Genomic DNA, 7,954 nt, shown 5'->3' with positions numbered 1-7,954 from the left:
CTCATTGTGTCCTTGTTGTAAATTCAGCATTAAATGTTTCAGCTGAAGTTGTTTGTCTCCTTGTAAAAAGTGTCAGTTTGTGGCAGCATGTCTGTACCAGCCTGTCTGCTTCTGTGTCTAAAGTGCTAAAGTCTTACCTGCCAACATTGATCAGCTGTTTGAACACACTGTTTACACTGATTTCACCATTTACACTCCATTTATGAAAGAAGAAACATGTTATTGATCTAAACATGTCACATGTTACAAAGACACTGAACAGGAACAATATAGGCGACTTCTTTGTCCCCGTGGAGAAAGTCCCCAGACTCCCTTAACAAATGTGTTAGTTTAGTGAGTTGTTGAGTTGGAGACACTTTATAAACTCTGTGAAACTCTGTCTCTGACTCATTCTGCATTATTTGGACCTTCTTGTTCATTCAGCAGCCGTTCTACATGAACTTCTTTCTGTCTTTGAGTAGAAACATGGAGTCTGTTTGTCTCAGTGATGGACGGTTTGTTTCATACAGTGCAGGAAGTGACATCATATCTGCCAGCCAACCAGTAGTATTTATGATGCCTCCAAATGCACTTTTTCTTTTAAAATGCATTTAACAAACATATTGACATTTAGTTACATTAAGAGATGAGTGAGTGCCAACAGAAGATCAGAGCATGCTGCCCCCTGCTGGAGCTCTCTGATGGTGCCTTCACTGACCACAGGTTGTGTTGAAGCCAACATGTGCTGCAGCATCACAACTTCAGAGTGCAGCGTCTCTAAACGTCACTTTATCTGTTTCCAAACTCCACCAAACTTCAGTCAGGTGTCAGGTGGACAGTTTGACTCTGGAGGAAAGTGATGAACCTGGACTGACTGACATTTTATAGGTGAGTCACATTATATTCAAAGGTGAAGAATAAAAGGACAGAAAAACTAACAAACATGATTCAATCAAACAGGAAATATTAAAAGATTCAAATGTGAGTCACAAGTTGTTCTGGATCTCACAGGGACCTGGTTTGATGAAGAACCACGAGGAGGACTCAACATTCTGAACAAAACAGGAATAAACACAGTTTTAATTCAATTCAAACTTCATTATATAGTCTCAAAGCCTCAAAGTTGCTCCACAGTGACAAAAAGAGGAAATAGACAAAAAACACAAAAGATAAAACACAGCAATTCATCATTTAAATAAAAGAAACAGGTGATGTGATCAGTCGTCACCTGAGCCTGACGAGCTGACAGCAGCTCCTCCTGACTGTTCAGTAACACATTAAACTGTATCAGCTGCTTCTGAGAGGACAGAAGCCTCCTCACACTGTCCTCATGTACAGATGAGCTGTATACACACTGCAGCTGTACAGGAAGCTCCAAATCATTCATATTTACAACAACAGAACTTGTAATAAACCTGTGAAGCTCAAATAAAATGACACAAACAGACAGAGCTCCACCTCCAAACTGTTGCTTCATCAAACGCAGCAGATAAAACCTTCAGTTGTATCAGTCTAAAGTTATGATGCTGTCTGGATTATGTTTGGGTGTCAAACCCTTTAAACTAAACTTTGAATTAAAACATACAAAGTTTAGTGAAGTCAGTCATAGTCAGTATTGGCCGGTACGCCATGAAGAAAAAATATTTCCCATGAAGAAGAGTAGTGTTGTCAAAATGGCTGCAGAGTCAGACATGACTGATCATAACTGATCAGACTTTGATCGCTTTGAAAGCCACAATTACATTTTGGCTGAACTTGCTCCACACAGTGAAACAGCCTGTTTATGCTACATTAAAAGTGACCAGTCTGTCGTTACTCTTCTTTAAGTTGATGAAGTCGTCTCCGTAGTTGACGATCTCTCGCAGGGCGCTCAGGATCAGCGAGTCAACGTCACTGTCGAGGTTGATTTGTTCATGGTAGTTCTCCACAGGGAAGATGCAGTTCATGGGGATTCCCACATCTGTACTGAACTGCTCCATCTGTGTTCAACAACACAACATCTGCTCAGATCACAGCTCAGAACAACGAAAGCTTCAGTGCTCACAGCACAGATCTGATCAGCTGGACTGACCTCATCAGGCAGATCAGTTGTTATTTAAAACTTTGCTGCAACTCTGCAGCAGCTTCCTGTGGTCAGAATTGGGATTCCACAGCCTAAAATTATTGTAAAAATAGTAATGGCTATTCACCAACCGCAGCCACTTCATTAGGACTCACACAAACGCTTCGAAGCTTTAAGTTCACCAGCAGTCAACAGATAAATCAGTATTAGATTGTGCCTGCATTTAAAACAAAAGTCCGCAGAGCGCCTGTCATTTAAAATGATTCCCAGTGTTTAACATCACACATCACTGAGATCTACATCTTCTGATGAGCAGCAATGAGCAGGATTCAGCTAAATTTGAGAAATTTTGTCCAACTGGTTTTAAGGTGCACATTTTCTGTATCTGTGGCGCCCCCTGCAGTCAGGGCTCAAAATGCCTTCTTTAGTCGGCCTGTTTCCAACCTTTTGTGATGATCGGACCAGCGGTTACAGAGTAATGGCCAACTGATTGTTAAGCCTCGCCCTTAATACAGATATTTTGATTGAGAGTGTCTGTGTTTTTGACTGATGCTGCTCATTTGTAATAAAAATGTGTCCTGCGAGGTCGTACACCAAATATGGGTTTGATTGAGTCAAATTTGACAGAGCAGATGTCACTTTGATTAGAGCTCTGTTAATCTATCATATCCATGCACCCTCGTCATTATGTTTTTGCCCCAAGCTTGTAATATTATCCTGCTTGTTGAAAGCTGAATGACCAAACATAGTATTTAATGAATGTGATGAGTCGCTGCACACCTCATGCAGCTGCTGAGGTTTGAATCCTCCCTGTAGTTTCTGCTACACCAAGTAAACTACAACCGTCATAAAAACGTCTGAACCACATTAAGTTCTTTAGATGTCTGTGACCGAAGTTACAGAAATGTTTAACATTACACAGTAAAAACTTTAATTTTGAACCTTGTAAAGACGTCACCTGGACGTCACTAATGAACGCTGGAAAGTCGCCTAAACAACTTTTATTCTGGCTCCACCCGACATCCTTTCAACTAGATCTGTCAGAGATGGTTTTGCTGAGCGGGTCGCCTCATCTCTCTGTGTGGCTGTTTGCAACATTAAACACATACACACGTCATGATATGGTCACACATCATGTGAATGTGTTACTGGTTGAATCAGGTTGATGCACTCGATATAGAATTATGCTTAAAGCAAATGTTTACAGTCAAAGTTACAGTTTACATCTCACAGCTGATCTTAATCCAGACAGAAGACTAAAGATTCAACAGATCACTGGTATCAGATCAATAATGGTGGAACTGGTCTGTTGGTTATCAGATGTGTAATAATCATAAACATACCTTCCTCTTCAGGTACTGGACCTTGTAGACAGTCTTTAAATCTTTTTGGATTTCAGAACAAACTTTATCAATTTTGGTTAAAATGGCCACTTGAGGAATTCCTGCAGGAGAAGAGAATAAAACAAGAGTTAGTGACATGAACACAGCTGCTGTCTCTCTGTCAGCATGAAGCTACAAACAGCCACAGGAAGCGACTGTTGGATACGCTGAAGTGTCGAGCACCACATCAGGATCACAGACAGCACCGGCGATTAAACAACACGGGGAACAGATTCCTGTTCTCACCCAGATCACTGGCTTCCCTCCTGAATCTTCTGCACAACTTCACCACTCATCACAGACACTGTGTTGGCATCAATGACCAGAACCAGAACATGAACTGTGTCATTGGTACTTGGGTTTTTGTTGTAGAACGGATCGTCCTCTGACAGCTTAGATGCAGGATTGAACTGGAAAACAAAATTACAGCTGATGAAAGGACAGTTGTTAAATGTATACGTGAGTATATAACTGACAGGATTATAACACATTTTAACTCACACAACTTCTAGTTTCAATATAGATATAAAAACACAAAATATCATCTGCAGCAGCTGTACCTGATAACCGTCCCTCATGTGTCCCCTCAGAGCCAGTTTGACGTCGTCCACAAGGACTCCTTCACTTCTCTCCAGGCCCATCATGTCATTAAAGACAAAAGGATGAAAGGACTGTCCATCCTCTTTTGGGATCTTATATGTTGTGAGCTGTAACAATCATACAGAGAAATGTTCAGTTAATATGATCAATACAGCAACAGCAGACACATCAGTATCCAGCTTTAGTAGCTGTAACTGTAATGGATTTTATTTAACAGCTTCAGATTCCTCAGTTTGGTTTAGTTAGTTTGTATTTTGTGGATTTTAACCTTTCAAACTACCACAGAAGGAAAATTCAGGAGGTAAAACGTTCTGCAACTCAGCTGTAGAAAGCTCAAGACTGACCTCAATCAGGAAGAAAAAAGGACAGCAAAGAAATAAATAAAGAGACCAGAGTTTCTGTCCGGCAATCAAGAAGTGTTGTCACACCCTGATCAGAAGCTGCTCTCAATCAATTAGGAGTCAGTCTCCATACCTGCACAACAGGTGAGCTGAGTCTACTCAACCAGTCCTGAGGAGCAACGACTAGAACAACTACAACCACAGTGGATTGTAACATCACGTTTCATGTGTTTTCACTCACTCTGGTTTTGAGCCCCAGTTTAAAACACATCTGTTGATGCTGACGATCGCTGTAGGACCAGCATGTTAGTAGCATAACAACATAGGGGTTCCCAACACACCAAGCACACGGACCATGGAGTGACACTCCCACCACCTGATGTGGTCTGAATACAGATCTGCACCCTCAGACTCCGAGGAGTTAGTTTCCTTGACTTAACCAGACTGTCGGGGTTTAAAGAGGTTTGCAATGTTTTTATATGACATGATGTTTTTTTCCTTATCAACCCAATCAAAGGTTCTTCATACCTGTCTGGTGAAAGATGTAGAGGAGGTTTTATCCACCAAAGCCTGTCTGCACATTCTGCCTTGTAAGACACTCTGGACTGAGTAGATGAAACTGGACCTTCCAGCTCCAGCTGGTCCATGAAGAAGAATCCTGATGTGCTGCCCGTCAGTCGGAGGTTTGTAGTCCTTCACATGCTGCAGAACGCTCTGATTGTCTCTGTTCATGGAGGGAAACATGCAGCACATCAACGTCAGACAACACATGTAGATTACTGAACATGGAGGTGCAACACATGGAGCCCAGTTATCACAAATCATCCTCTCAAAATACTTTTATTTCATTATTTATGCTCTGAAATTTGTGTTTATACACATTTTCCATTTTCTGTTTGATTCCCAGTTGTCACAAACAACTGTGAAGTTTATCAGGACGTCGTCTCATAAAGACGTGATCAGTAATCAATCACTACAAGTTAACTCATGCTGACACACTCACCCCCAGTGAATCGTCCTCCACGGTTCACTGAGAACTGAAAATACACAAAACACGTTCAGAAAACACAAAAGATCATAAAAACATGAAGTCATAACGAAACAATGTGAGATTTTTTTTAATCAATAAGAATTATTTTTTTATTTTAAATAAACTCACGTGGAGGAGGTGGAGGAGGTGGAGGAGGTGGAGGAGGTCTGGAGAACAGTCCTCCCATCACTGGAGAATAAACACATCAACAGTGAAACTCTGCTCATGTTTGAATGAAAGTGAAACAAACAATTTGGTAGAAAAGATGTAAAATAAATGATGAGAAACATCAGAAGTTAAATTGATTGGATTATCAAGCAATCCAGAAAATGAAGTTACAAGCTTTGTGATTAATTGATCAAAATGATTTGCACACACCAATATCTGCTGTAAGCATTTAAACACGTCTGAGTTCAAATGTATTTAGTTAGACAAGTGAATTAATCAATAAGTGGACATGATGAACTTCAGAAGGAGATTTGCTCCTGTCGTCATCTGAAGCTCCACAGTGTGTTTTAGTATTTTAGAATCTTTCCTGACAATATTTTAATGTTTTTGACAAATAACTTAAACAAACAAACAAACAAACAAACAAACATGTAACTGTCACTACAATGGAATGAACCAAGCTGGACTTCTGGTGTTCTGGAGGCAGTAAATGAACAGTTCAGGTTCCAGTCTGACCCGAATAAACTCTGCAGCTCCTCAGAACACAACAACACTTCTGTTGAGTGACAGCTATCGTCACCACTGCTGACATCCATGCTAACAAATCAATCAAAGTTCAGTCTCTTCCCTGATCAGCACAAGTTTTTATTGTTTTCTGTGTTCGTTTGTGAACCATGTGCAAGTCTGACAAAGTCACTACAGACCGGATCTGCTCCCGTCCACAACTTCATTGTTACGGCAGTAAGACCCAACAGAACCCACAAGAACTAAAGTCTTCACTGTCCAAAGTCACGATCCAACAGATGGTCCATGTCAGAACCAGGGAACTTTAACAGGCAGCCAAATGTACAAAGTCACACACACACACACACACACACACACACACACACACACACACACACACACACAGTACGTGTGATGTGGTGACGTTTGTAGAAAACAATTAGACCAATTAGATCTTTTTTAAATTCATTTTTCACACTATGTCAGTGTAGTTCTGCATGTGTATCGTGTAGGACGGAAGTATAAATTTCAACAAAGTAAAATAAGACATAAATAAAATCTGTCCTGTTTTAAACACCTGTCTCAGTCATGGGAGTGGCAGTTTACGACCCGCTCCTGAATGCACCATGAAGCACACCAACGCTCTTTATTGTTCAAGACGATGAAGACTCGACACAACACAGACAGGAAGTCAGTGTTAACAGCTGCACTCTACTCGGGTCGGCTCGGTTCGGTTCGGTGGATAAACACCGTTATTATTAAATTAATTTGATGTCAAACTGAGTCTCTCCAGTCCAACACTGATCTGTGACACAGTTCAAACAGGATCAAGGTTTCAGGTTCTGCGGTTTAATCCTGATTTGAAACTCACACACGTGTCTGATGATGACACAGAAGTCAGAATAAAGAAGAACCGTGTTCACAGCTAACTGCGACATGAGCTGACAGACTGGACACGTACCGTGCTGCTGCGGACCGTCAAGACCGAAAGTGAAAGTAACTGAACCAGCTTCCTTATATGGTCCGAGGAGGGGCAGCAGCTGATTGGCTCATAGGAGCAGAGAGTTCCGGTCCGGACCTCTCTGGGTCCCTGAGCTGAGCTTCATCAGACCTCCTGCCTCACCTGACAGCCCGAGGTCCCACCAGCCCCCCTCCATCTGAACCAGAATAAGTGGACCTGTACAGAACACAATGAGCCATTTATTCATGTATTTGGAAAGTGTTATGACATTTGGTATAATAAAATCCGTATCTGTCTGTAAACTGTGCTGGACTCAAATCATCAGACCGCCTCAGCAGGAAACATGTAGAGTGAAAATGAGACAGCAGCATCTGAAGGTGGTCAACAATCAGCTGTTTGGACCCTGAAACTCATGATGTCACTCATCAGACTGATGGATAGAAATGGTCCTCCAGCTGTAATGATGTGGTCCAGCCTGTGGGAGGCGCTGTGAACATGTGATGAGCAGAGAAGTCCACGGCTGAGGCTGAGGAGGTGGAGCTCCACAGACTGAAGTGAAATGAACCTTTAACACGGTGAGGTTGATGTTTTAAATGACATTAAAAACATTTTCAGGCAGGTCATTTGTATTTTTTATATCTGATGATGTAATGCTGTAGCCAGATGATGGAACGACCCACCTGACAACATAATCAATAAAAATGTTATAATAATATCGGTCTGGACATTGATTTACAATATTTTCATCATTGGCTTTTGTTACATATACAGAAAATTATATTATCAGGTGAAACAAGGCCTCAAATATCTTTCTGACGAACGTAACCCTGCCTCTCCTGGTCTCCTCCTCAAACTCCAGCCTCAGAAGATGGATAGATAGAACCCCTCTGGCTCACCTGGGCCATTATCTGACATTTTTGTCAATAC

General features: G+C 41.4%; 1 pseudogene; it reads right to left on the bottom strand.

Annotated features, from left to right (window-relative positions):
• Positions 1-1,029: 1,029 nt before the first annotated feature.
• On the bottom strand, positions 1,030-7,061 carry LOC119012796 (annotated as a pseudogene).
• Between the last annotated feature and the right edge of the window lie 893 nt (positions 7,062-7,954).

This window comes from Acanthopagrus latus, chromosome 22 (assembly GCF_904848185.1).
Source record: "Acanthopagrus latus isolate v.2019 chromosome 22, fAcaLat1.1, whole genome shotgun sequence".
NCBI lineage: Eukaryota > Metazoa > Chordata > Actinopteri > Spariformes > Sparidae > Acanthopagrus > Acanthopagrus latus.
Note: the sequence above shows the minus strand (reverse complement) of the source record. Positions and strands in the feature narration are given on the sequence as shown.